This window comes from Delphinapterus leucas, chromosome 13 (genome assembly GCF_059928025.1).
Source record: "Delphinapterus leucas isolate spDelLeu-1000000601 "Yukka" chromosome 13, BTC_Dleu_Yukka2, whole genome shotgun sequence".
NCBI classification, from domain to species: domain Eukaryota; kingdom Metazoa; phylum Chordata; class Mammalia; order Artiodactyla; family Monodontidae; genus Delphinapterus; species Delphinapterus leucas.
The window spans coordinates 7,953,373-7,966,355 of record NC_143141.1 but is presented as its reverse complement, the minus strand read 5'-3'; the positions used below and the strand labels follow the sequence as shown (position 1 = coordinate 7,966,355).

Genomic DNA, 12,983 nt, shown 5'->3' with positions numbered 1-12,983 from the left:
GACCCCAACTGTACATGTCCATATTCATGAGAAGTAGAGACCCAGAGACACTACCAACCTTAACTGACCTTTTAAGCAGTCAGATCTTAGTTCTTTCATTTGTGGATAGAGGTGGACCTGACAAACCCTAGTCTCTTGCAGTTTTTTAAATGTATGATTCTATATATCTATCCATTTTTTAAAAAGGCTTTTAAGATGAAAGTACACATATTATGCTACTCTGTTAAAAAACTCAAAGGCTATGCACAGATGTGGCTATACAGTAAAGAATTAACCCTGCTCAAAGAGGGGTCTGGCCTTTGCTCTCGGAATGCCCTGCCTGACAAATGTCTGTTTATCTAGGGGCTAAGAGTCACTCCAGATAGTCTAACAATGTGATTTGTGATATACGGTGGAGGCTTCGGACCATGCACTACCAACCTTCTGAGAGGCTGGAGACAGAAGGTCAACCTCATCTATTTGACCAAACTCCAATAAAAACCCTGGACACTAAGGCTTAGGTGAGCTCCCCTGGTTGGCAATACTTCATGGGCATTGTCAGTTGTCATCGACAGAAGTCACCTCCATCCCAGATTCCCGTGGTGAGGACAACTCAAAGTTCCACACGTGGACCTCTCCTGTGTGCCCCATGTCTCTCTTTGGCTGGTTTTAACCTGTAACCTTTCACTGTAATAAATCATAACCACAAGCACAACAGCTTTCAAGAGTTCTGAGTCCTTCTAGTGAATTACTGAACGTGAGGGTGGTCTTGGGGATCCCCAAACTCTGGAGTGGCAGAATGACAACTGTCCCCTAGTGTTCAGTCTCCCTTTCTTTTAGTAAAAGAACACCTCTCCCACCCCCTCTTAGTGGGGAGCAGGGTTGCCAAGAGCCTACATTGCCTCAGCTCCTTTAAATCAGGAGTGGCCACATGATTAAGTTCTGGCCAACGAGAGGCGAACAGAGTAACGTACACAAAATTCTGTGCCATCTATCCTTAAAGGAAGTTGTTTACTTTTTTTGGAATGCAGCTGTGAGGTAACTTGGCTTCAACCAAGAGAATAAGGACAATACCGTAGCGGATGGCTAAGCAAACAGAAGGAACCTGGGCCCCCGAATGACCTAAAACAAGCAGTAGTTCATCAGCTGTGAACCGCCACCCCCATCACAGCGGAGAGAGCTACTTCACTCTCTGCATCACTGCGCTCTCAAGTCTCTGTCACAGCCTTGCACCCTGGTACCTGGTTAGCCTGCACCCTAAGGAACCTAAGTGCATTTCACTGTTTTCATATTATGACTTAGAGTCAGTTATTTCAATAAACGACACAGAAATAAAAGGAGAGACAAGCAATAAGATACATAAGAAAAATGTCTAGATACACAGGCATCCTCCACTTTTCAAAAGCTTACTTCGCACCACTTCGCTCTTACGAAAGACCTACATTAGTACCTGTTTCCGCTAACCAAAAGAAACCCCAAGAAGATTTTCACTTTTACAAAACAAAAAGGGCAAAGCAAAAGCAGCATTCAGCCTGTCTTACAGCAGGCTGCTGCAGAGGAAGCGTCCTCCCCAAGCACCTTGGTACCTCCCAGTCCTTGCCCAGGAACCTTGCTCAGCATCTCAGCATCAAGCCCCCATGGTTTTGGACTGTGTCACTGTCTGTGAGCATCTGTGCTTTATCTTGGTTTATTCTGTGCATCCATTAGCAAGATGAGTCCTATGGTAATGGTTTCTTTGCTTTTGGCCATTTCGGCTTAAGAAAGGTTTCACAGGAACACTCTACTTCCAGGTAGCAGGGGAAATCTGTATTAAAACTGAAAATGCATAACATCTGTAATGTCCCAGTTTGAGGCTGATCTTATTCAAAGCAAATGTTCTATCCCAAACAATTTAATATAACAAATTTCTCTCTTATCCTCTTGGTTATTCGTAACAATGAAAATACGCACCCCTCCCCCACTGCAAATGACTGATCTAACAAAATCAGTCATTTGAAAACAAGCGGAAGGAGGCGTTCTAAAAGAATCACTAATAATTTTCTTCCCTGTAATTATAGATTTCCATAGATGGGAACGGAAATGAAGACACCGTTTTAATAAAGTACAAAGAACCTCCTTCGCTGGCTTTCCAGGGTGCGGCAAGATGAACTGGCTTCCCAACACCTTCCCTCACCTTCATGAACTCCTATCGCTCATTAAGTATCTCCACCAGGATGTCCCACATGCATCTCAAAGTCAGCATGCCCAAAAGTAGGGATCAGTCTACAGAGGAAAAGAAAAGAATATTCTGGAGATGATATGATAAAGAAAAGAATCTATAAGGAGTAAAAAGCCAGTGATCTTCACTAAGGAGAGGCAGCACAGTCTCATAGGAAAGCCAAAGGGTTATCTGAAGAAAAGTTCAAGGTTGCAATAAATCAAAGACTCCAAAGGCCACAGCAGAAGTAAACAGGGACAGAACTCAGCTGGAGAATAAAGGAGGTAACATCAAAGAAGACGGGGCTGTATCCTGAGCAGCGGTTCTCATTCTTGAGCCTTCACCAGTATCACTTAGAGGGCTTGTTAAACTCATTACTGACCAGGGGATTTTTGCAGAATCTAATGCCCGTGCCTGGCAGTTTTTATTTTGGCTGGCCAAAAATTAATTCTGTTATCTCACTAACATTTTGTGCGTTATTACATTCAATAGTTACACCCGACACACCTGTAAAGTCTTCTAATTTTTGTGAAATGTTGTCTTCAATCCACTCTTCTGTGGAAGAAAAGGAGCATTCTCCAGCATCGTGAGCTTCATTTTCACTTTCTGTATCAGAATCAATCACTAAGGTTTTTTGTCTTTTTGTTGCTCTAATATTCACATTGTCTGAATCAGAACTATATTCTGAAGAACTATCATCTTCTGAGACATTAGTATATACGTTGCTCGGACAATCAGAGAATGCATCTGCATAAAATTCACTGAAAAATTCTTCACTCAAAATTTTGCAATATGTCATTTTTGAAAATTTTACGTTTATAATATACACAAGGTTGGAACAAAAACCTAAAGGAGCAAAATGTGAGTCATAATGACACTCTTAAGTTGTATAATGAATCTTTGATCAATTTTAAGCTCCAACAACTTCGCATGGTGATGTTAATTGCATCACTCTCTAAAAATGTACTGATACGTCTCCGGTCAATAATGTGTTAAAACTGACTGCTGGGCCCCAACTCCAAGTTTCTCGTTTTGTAGGTCAGGAGTGGGGCTGGGAATTTGTATTTCTAAAAAGTTCCCAGGTAATGCCGATGCTGCTGGCGTGAGGCACATACTTTGAGAACCACCAATTCTGCCTGTGGTGTACCTAGAGTGGTCACCGAGAACAGAGACAAGGACCGGAGAAGTTCAGAGGTAATGAGACAGTATACTATGTAGAAAGAATGCTGTTACAATGTGCACTAGTAGAAAGAATTTCACAACAGGCATAAAGGCAACTCCCCAGTTGGTCTGGGAGGGAGATCTCGCCTGTCCTTTGCCTCCCACTCCCTCTCCCCGCAAATCCCAGGTCTGATCTAACAGGTTACTCCATATTCACGGAGTATTTACTGTAATTTTCAGTTTTCAAGATGAGTAAAGTGTAAACCACAATCCAAAGCTACCTGTTAGAGAAGAAAGATGTGCATAGGACTACAGTCAGGAGCCAACATTAGAGGCACCGACAAAACACAAGACCACACAGAAGACAGCAGTAAAGCTCCCCTTGGAGAAGAGATCCAAGAAGGCTTCACTGAAAAGGTGGATCTGAGCTGAGGGCAATAAGTAGGATTTGAACGGGCAGAGGGGAGTGAGCGGGTGAATTCAAGAAGAAGGAAATTCACGAGCAAAAACATGAAAGAGAAAAAGATGTTTAAGGCAACATTCTGGGGCTGACACAGAGACAGTGACAGATGAACTAACAAGGTAGCTGAGGGAATGTACAGAAGGCCCCGAATATCATACTAAGAAGTTTGAACCCTCCTTTGTGAAAAGTCAGGAAAGGAAGTGTGAACTTGTGCATATAAGTGATGGGGGATGGGATGGCTGCACACAGATGCGAAAGGTTCTGGCTCCCCAGCTTCATCTACACCAAGATTTATTAACTTGTCTCGGCAGCAGTCCTCATCACATGTATTGCATCCGCACAATGCATTAGATCTCCAAACTCACAAGGTAAACCAGCATACATGGTGGCATATAACTAAAAACAAATCCTTCTGAGTAACTGCAATTCAAAAAATATGGTCAAACTCACTCTTTTCTAGATCTGCTATCAGTTCCATCTGTCACGCATCTCTTTTCTCACAAATCCTTATGGTAAGTGTAACTGCAAGTGAAAACAGAGTAGAATGTTGAAGAAACTGCCACTGCATTACCTTCTGGCCTCACTTCCCTCGCTTCATGCCAAGAACCCCCCATCATAGATTAAAAACAACAACAAAAAACCTACTACTTTTTAGGATGATATGACATTTTAAGGAGATGCTACATTCTTCAACAGACACTTATTTAGCACTCTACGCCTGAATTAATAGACGCTAATTCTGAGAAACACTCAGTGAGCTCCAAGAGAATGTAATAACCTTTAAGTGACAATCGGAAGTAAGATTTTCTACTGGGCATAAACAATATGCAAAAAAACATTATTAACCTTCAACACTGTAAACTTGAACAGCTAGTAACTTCAACTCAAGATCTAAAATTCAAAGTGGCAACTAAGTTACTACAACATTTTTACAGCTCTAACAACAAATACATTATCAACACCTCCACCTTCATTAAGTTTAGATTTCCTTTCAGTTAACAGTAGTGATAACCTAAGCCTAAAATTACAAACTCAAAAAGAAATACCAAAATCAAACTTTTTGAGCCAAAATTATCGTGCTTTTAAAAAAATACCAAAAAGTATGTAGTTTATAACCCTACCTACAACACAATTCACATAAATAAAATATTTCACTCAAATGAACATCAACCCAGGTTTCAAATACTATTATACCGATAAAAAAAACCGCTATAATTTTCAACAGAAGGCAATCTTTCTACATACACAAATATATTGAAATGCAACCTGCTCCAATTTTTAGTATACTGGAGATCTCCGAGCTACTACTAGAGAGGTGTGTTCTAGTTTGAACTGTAACAACTGTGCATCTGTTCTCACCTCCTCAGCTACTGTTCTCTAATGAACAGGGTGGCTGGCTGGCCTTTGTCCCTGGTTCTTGGGAGACTCTAAACCCTTGGAATTTCACAACTGATAGGAGTCTCCCTGTTATCCATGGTGGACCCCTAGGACACATCTTTTTATTAACAGGTGACTCCCAGTAAGCCCCTCATTTCAAGATGGGGCTAGCCATGCTGGAAAGGCCAACCAAGTGATTAGAGGGTTGGCTTTGAGCCATATGCTATCAGCCTGACCTCCTGGAAAAGGAAGGGGTTTGGAGATGAAATTCGACCTTGTGGCCCACGACTCAATCAATCGTGCCAATGTAATAAAAATCCAATAAAAACTCTGGACCCTGAGGCTTGGGTGAACTTCCCTGGTTGGTAATCATAAACCAATACAGGAGGATGATGTGTCCTGAGCACATGGAAGCATCATGTTTGGGACCCTCCCAGACCTCTCTTTGCATATCTCTTCCTTTGGCAGGTTCTGGTTTGTATCCCTTATAATAAAACCATAATTCTAAGTACAGCCCATTCCTGAGTTCTGTGAGTCACTCTAACAAATTATCAAGTCTGAGGGGGCTGTGGGAACTCCCAATTATGTGGCCAGTTGGTGAGAAGTGCAGGTGGCCTGGAAGCCCTGGAGCCTGCAGCTGGCACCTGAAGTAAGGGGAGTCTGGTGGACTGTGCCCTTAACCCGTGCTGTCTGTTCTAACACTGGGTGGTTAATGCCAGAATCACACTGTGCCTATAAAATAGGAGATACTGCCCTACCTCTCTTCTCGGGACTCTATGGGAGCTGGATGAGAAAAAGTCAAGCAAAAGCACTTTTTAAGGCATAAAGCATTAGAAAAAGTAAGGGACTTTTTTGGTTATGCTCTCAAAAATGTTAAAGAAGAAACTGTTAAAATATTTTTTAAATTCAGGATCATCCAGCTTAAATTTTTAAAAAGGCTTAAAATAGGGATTTTCCTGGTGGCGCAGTGGTTAAGAATCTGCCAATTCAGGGGACACTGGTTTGATCCCTGGTCTCAGAAGATCCCACATGCTTCGGAGTAGTTAAGCCCATGCGCCACAACTACTGAGCCTGCACTCTAGAGCCCGCGAGCCACAACTACTGAGCCCGTGTGCCACAACTACTGAAGCCCGCACGCCTAGAGCCTGTGCTCTGCAACAAGAGAAGCCACTGCAACGAGAAGCCCATGCACCGCAACAAAGAGTAACCCCACTCGCCACAACTAGAGAAGCCTGCGTGCAGTAACGAAGACCCAACGCAGCCAAAAATAAACAAATAAATAAATTTATATTAAAAAGGCTTAAATAGGCAGTAAGTCATCTAGAAATACAGCTTATTACAAGATAAAATTGAGAAATTTGATGAAAAACATTTAAGAGTAAGGAATCTAAATCATAATTTCAATTATGTAACTGAGACTAGTGCCTAAATGATAAAAACATATTAGCAATCTCAAGTGTAGAAATGATGGAGTTTAGAAAATGTAAAATTCAGCTACTATTTTCTGACTAAACTTCCCAAGAGCTCGTTTTAGTCTTGGCTCTGATCAGGCATGATTGAAAGCAATAGACAACATTTTGGTTACTCAGATACTGGGCTCAAGTAAAAACTGTTCCCATCACAACCAACTTTTGCCCATCCCTAACCAATCTTTTAATTTAAGGATAAAGCCACAAGATCTGATCTTTAAAGATCAGGTCTTTAAAAAGCTTGGCAAACCATCCTATGTGCGTAAGACAGTTACCTGCCTACGTGGATGAGAAAGCATAATTTCTAACTACATTACAGAATCGTTTCTATTACGTTAAAGCCAATGATTAAAAAAAAACAACCTCATGACTTTAAATCACAAGTTTACATGAATATATTGCTCAATTCTCTACCCTCTTGAACATAAGATACTAAGCATACACTGGTCTTACCCTGCATGATGAAGGGGGCAGTTTAGTGTAGCAGAGGAAAAAGTGGCTTTAAAGTATTAAAACAAACAAACCCACCCCACAAAACCCTAGATTCTGGTCCTGTTTCTCCTCGAGCATCAGATGATTCTCTGGGTCTCATTTTTCCTCAGGGAAAATACAGGGGCATGGCCTACAGAATCTATAGGGTTCATCCTAGCACTGGCATTCTGAATCTACTTAAGTGTTGAGAAGTCAACAACTCATAATTTAGATATTCTTCATATTTTTGAAGTGTCACAAGTAGATGTCAAAAATCATTAAAACTTAGCATTGTGTAAAAACGCTCCACACCAATGAGTCCTTCCTTACTAAAAACAAAAATAAAGATTCGCTCCATGATCGGCAGAAACACATGTATTTACTTGCTACCTAAAATTTCTTTTAGCCTTAAGCAAATTTATATATTCATGTTTTCCTAAATCTGAGGCATCACATCTATTATATGCAAAACCTTTTCAAACTAATTACAAAGCTGACCTACCATGACACACATGATGCTGACTTATTTTTAATGATTTAATAAGGAAAAAATGATTTTGCATAGCATCAACCTATTAAAATGTTTCACACTCATAAAAAATAGACATTTAAGTATAGTAGAGATGATTCCTAACTTATGATGCTTCGATTTACAATTTTTCGGCTTTATGGTGGTGCCAAAGTGATACACGTCCAACAGAAACCGTGCTTTGACTTTTGATCTCTCCTGGAGCCAGAGATATCGGTACAGTACTCTCTTGTGATGCTGGGCAGGAGCAGCACCACAGCTCCCAGTCAGCCACGCGACCCGGAGGAGGAACCACTGATACACTTACAACCATTCTGTTTTTCACTTTCAGTAGAGTATTAAATAAGTTACACGAGATGTTCAACACTTCATTATAAAATAAGCTTTGTCTTACTTGACTTTGCCCAACTATAGGCTAATGTAAGTGTTCTGAGCACGTTTAAGGTAGGCTAGTCTAACCTATGATGTCCAGTAGGTTAGGTGTATTAAATGCATTTTTACTTACAACATTTTTAACTTACGATGGGTTTAATGGAAAGTAATTCCATTCTAAGTTGTGGAAGATCTGTCGTAGTCAGAGCCAAAAAAACAAGAAAGAAAAAGAAAAGAAAAAAACAGCCATAAAACGATAAAACTGCCAGTAGTAAAGAAGAACGACACATACAAATAACGTGATCAAACACAACGCAAGTTTCCAAACAGAAACCTTGCCTGCCTCATAGCAAAGTGGATGTGACCTTGGGTTGTGGAATCAGGTGGAAGCAGACTGAAATCCTGGCTTCCTTCTCACCTGTGTGACCTGCCCAAGTAGCATCATCTCTCTAAATCTGTTTCTTTAAAACTGTGTCCACCTGACCGGGTGGTTGTGAAGATTAAATGAGACCCTGCACTAAGCAAAGAGCCTGACACACAGTAAATATTTAATGATTCAGCAATTATTATTAAACTTTGTAACAAATGTTACACAGAGCAGTATTGTGATTTTTTTTTTTTAAGTTTAAGGCCCTAAGTTTAGGATCCTGTTGACTAAAGTTCAGACTGAGAAATGAAATAAAACAATGCTCCTACAAAGAGGCATTTTACTAAGGACCAGTGGACTAAGTAAAGATAACTGGTATTATGCAAGGGCAATCACCACAGGCAGCTTAGTTTCTGGGAATACAGTTTGGGGGTGGGCAACCCATAATGAAAGAAGGCAGAAATTGAACACACTAAAGATGGTAAAACATCTTTCCTTTCCCAACTACTACAGGACTCATACTTCAACTGTATCTCAAGGATTTTCCTGTCTTCAGCCTCCAGCAAGTCCTTTCATCACCACAATTACATCGCTAGCTGAACTTCAAAGGGAAATATATAAAAGCCACTCCCGTGGGCAGCTGTTGAGATAATCACTCTTAGCATCTTCCACAGATCTAAGAATAAAAAAGCTGACTTAGGACTTTCCTGGTGGCACAGTGGTTGAGAGTCCGCCTGCCGATGCAGGGGACACGGGTTCGTGCCCCGCTCCGGGAAGATCCCACATGCTGCGGAGCGGCTAGGCCCGTGAGCCATGGCCGCTGAGCCTGCGTGTCCGGAGCCTGTGCTCCGCAACGGGAGAGGCCACAACAGTGAGAGGCCTGCGTACCGTAAAAAAAAAAAAAAAAAAGCTGACTTACACATTAAGACCGAATACCGGTCACCATTCTCATCAGTTTATTTTTTAATCCGTTCTAGACATCCACAAAATGTATTTATTTTAAAAAGGAGTTCCATAAATATAACTTTGGTAGCCAGAAAAATTCAGTAAAAGTAGTAAAAACAAAATTCAATGCTTGCATTTTTAATCTCACACAAAAACACAAAGTCCTAAGTGAACACTCCAAGCTAATTTCAAGTACTGGTTTTCAAAACTGTGAAATAACCCTGTTCTAAGAACTTTATATACATTAACTCAATTATTTCTTACCATAATCGTAAAAAGTAGGTATTATTGTCCCATCTTACAGATGAGCAAACTAAGGCACCAAAAGATATTAACTAGCCCAAGGCCACACAATCAGTAAATGGTAGGAGCCAGGATTCTGACCCTGGCTGTCTGACTCCAGAACTAATGTTTAAATCAACTATACCACTCGTTCACTTAATTCACTTAACAAGTTTTACTGAGAGCCTACTATGTGCCAAGCACCCTTCTAAGCACCAGAGACAGAGCCATGAACAAGTCAGACAAGGCCTCTGCCCTCCAGGGGGGGAGAGGCTTTGGAACAAACAAGTCTTATGGGAGAAATGGGTAAGTTAAGTGAAGAGTGTATCTCTGCCTCGTAATAAATGCTGTGAAGAGAAATAAAGCAAAATGAATCAAAAGTGACAGAGAGAGGGGCTGGCTTCTACTGTAGGGATCAGAAAAGAGATCACTCTGACGTGATGACATCTGAGCAAGATAGCCACCAGGAGGAAGGGGTGGCCCAACTAAAAGAACAGCAAGCATAACACCCCCAAGAGAGGAACAGTTTGGTTTGTTCGAGAAACGGCAAAAAGTTCTGATTCAATTCTAAGGGTAACAGGAAGCTTTTGGAGAGTTTTCACCAAGAGAGTGACAATATGATTTACGTGTTTAAAAAGATCACTCTGACTGTTATGTGGGGATCAGTCGGGAAGGGAGCGACAGAAATAGGGACACCGGGGAAGGCACTGTTGCAACAGTCTAAGGGAGACATACTTGAACTCAGACTAGGATTCCCGTACTGTTCATAAATAGATGAGATACTAAAAGGAGAGCATGCAACCTAATTGCCCCTGAAAAAGACTTTTTTAATATTCCTCCTTCCTCGTCTCCCATAGATTCTCTTTAATATCCATGTTAATGCTTTAGTGGGAGCTGTTATAGAAGGAAAGTAAGATTAAAAGGTATTTCCTTCATTTATAAATGTTCTATTTAATATACTCCAGGATTTATTACAATATGTCACATACACTCATACATTCTTGAGAAGCAGAAAGAGCTTTACTGCTCCTTAGTTTAGGGCTTGTTCATTTATTTGGAGACAAGAAGAGGTACCTATCACCTCTTGTGATTAGCTTTCTTCTCGTGCTTTGTCTCAGCACATCCCAGCTCATTCTAGACTGTGAACTGCAATAAAAAGGTATACCAAAGGGAATTTGTATTTATGGAGCACCACTGTGTACCAGGGACTCACTAGATGCCTTACATTTAAGAGCTCATTTAATCCTCAGTTACCCAAGGTAGGAAATATCTTCGTTAGACAAATGATTAAAAAAATCAGAGATATTAGTAACTTAAATTGTCCAAGGACACAGCTAGTAATGGGTAGAGCTAGAATTTAAATCTACATCTAACTCTGAAGTTCTTATCTTCCTACTACAGCAGCTATGAAAGAAAGGACTATAAAATATACATTACATGCAGTCTCTCTTATTAGTGACTAGCTTGTTGCTGGTGGGGACGGGTTTCTTTCTCTTACACAGAATCTGAGTTTTGAAGTTGGGGTTGGAGACAATGGAGTGATCTTACATATTCAAACACATTATTTTGAAAACATATTTACTACTTGAGGTATCAAAGAAATTAGTCCTAAAAGAGTGATTCCTGCCTTAAAAAAAAACAAACTTAAATACGTATTGTTTACCATGAAATAGGAGTAATGTTCTATGACAAGTTTGGTACAGATTCTGCCCACAAAAGACCTGGAGATAGAGAAAAAGAGGATACGGATAAAAAGATAATCATCATAACACATGAGAAGTGGCAAAAAAACAGCCTAAGAAGTGAATGGAGATCCTTCTAGACCAGGGAAGGATCGCTGGAAAAAGAGGGACGCTAGGTGCGCTTCCAAGAGTCTAGGAAGTACAGGGAGGGAACTACACGCCCGCAGTATCTGCTCCGGCTAAGACAAGGCTACGTGGGAAAGCTGAGATGGAAGTCTGGAAAGCAGGTAAACGGTACACCCCACAGGACGGGTTACCGCGAAGTCCACAGGAAGAACCAAGGTTATCCTATGTCCTACCCTAAAGCGGAAATGGCTAATTCTGGAAAACGATAGTGGAGAGGCCGGGGAGACAGAATTAAGAATCGCTACATCAAGTCCTTACCAGTTAGTTACAAGCCCTTTGATGATACGTGCTAGTCTCGTTATTTTCACTTAAATGATACCATTTCTCTGCTGGACGTGACCTGAAAAGATGTAGAAGATAGAAACAGCAGGCTTACACCACCTGCAATTTTTTTTTTTTAAATCAGGTGGGTGGGGGGTCAACTAATGAGTGATACACTAAGGTATTTCTTTACAAGCTGGGTTTCGGTAGAAAGAGCAGGGAAACATATAAGGAAAGGGCCCTTTCCGTCTGCACAGGTGCTGAATCATTTTCACAAGGAGTGAAGTGGGAAACGGGCACTTGCCAGGACAGTTGGGGAAAGGAGCTCTGCATATCAAGGCAACAGATAAGTAACAAGGAAAAAATAAGTGAGTAAAAATTGCCTTCGGATAGTCCGACACCGATGCCGGGATCCAACGCGGGGCAAGGGGTGGGGGGATGCGGGGTCACGGGGAAGACGCCGCGGCGGGAGGCCGGGCGGAGCATCCAGCGCGTGGCCCCGGCCGGCAGCCCACGCGCATGAATGAATGGCGCGGTCCAAGCGGGGCCGGCGAGCAGGGCCGCGGGCGCGAGTCGTCGGCGCGGCGCCTCAGCGGGCGGCCGAGCGCGGGCAGGGGGCCGGCTGCGCCATGGCGGAGGGGGAAGGGGAGGTCACGCGTTACATAACCCGGCAGCGGCCGCGCTCCGGGTGCCGCGGGCCGCCCAGGCCGCGAGACCAAGGGCCGCGGGAGCCGGGCCGGCGCGCCGCCCCCGCCCCGCCTGAGGCCGCCCGCGCTCGGGCCACCGCCCGGCGACGCGAGGCCGGTCCCACCCCGCCCCCATCCCCGCCGCCGGCCCGGGGGTCGCTCACCTTCCGCGTTGCCCCAGACCACCATGCCCGGGCACGGCCGCCTCCTCCGGCCTCGCTGGCCCCGGCGCCGCCGCCGCCGCCGCCCGGTGCCCTCGCCGGGGGCGGGGAGAAGGGCCGGGTAAGGAGTCACACCGCCGCGCCGCGGTCCACGCTCGCCCCACGCTCGCCCCACGCTCGCGGCGGCCGCCCTGAGCGGGCCCGGTGGCTGCTCTGTCCCTCCTCCTCCAACGGGCGCGCGCGCCGCGGCTCCGCCCCGCCCCTCCCCCTCCGGCGGCCGGCGCGCTCCCAGGCTCCTCCCCGCCCTTTCCCCCCGCCCACGGCGGTCCCGGCCCCGGCTCGCGCTGCGCAAGCGCCCGCCTCGATCCTAGCCCCGGGCGACCCCGAACCACTGG

The 12,983-nt window shown here is 43.6% G+C and overlaps 1 protein-coding gene across 4 annotated transcripts in view; it reads right to left on the bottom strand.

Moving 5' to 3' along the window:
- REV1 (REV1 DNA directed polymerase) overlaps nt 1–12,773 on the bottom strand; it is an 83,784-nt gene extending 71,011 nt beyond the window's left edge. Inside the window, exons 1-2 of one of the 4 annotated variants that reach the window (XM_022599271.3) lie at nt 12,592–12,706; nt 4,251–4,322 (exon numbers count right to left, since the gene is read on the bottom strand). The gene's annotated coding sequence lies outside the window, so the exon portion shown is untranslated. Of the gene's footprint in view, nt 1–4,250; nt 11,821–12,591 lie in introns of all 4 variants that reach the window. The other 3 variants (XM_089922659.1, XM_022599270.3, XM_022599274.3) reach the window with 3 other exon arrangements.
- Nucleotides 12,774–12,983: the final 210 nt, after the last annotated feature.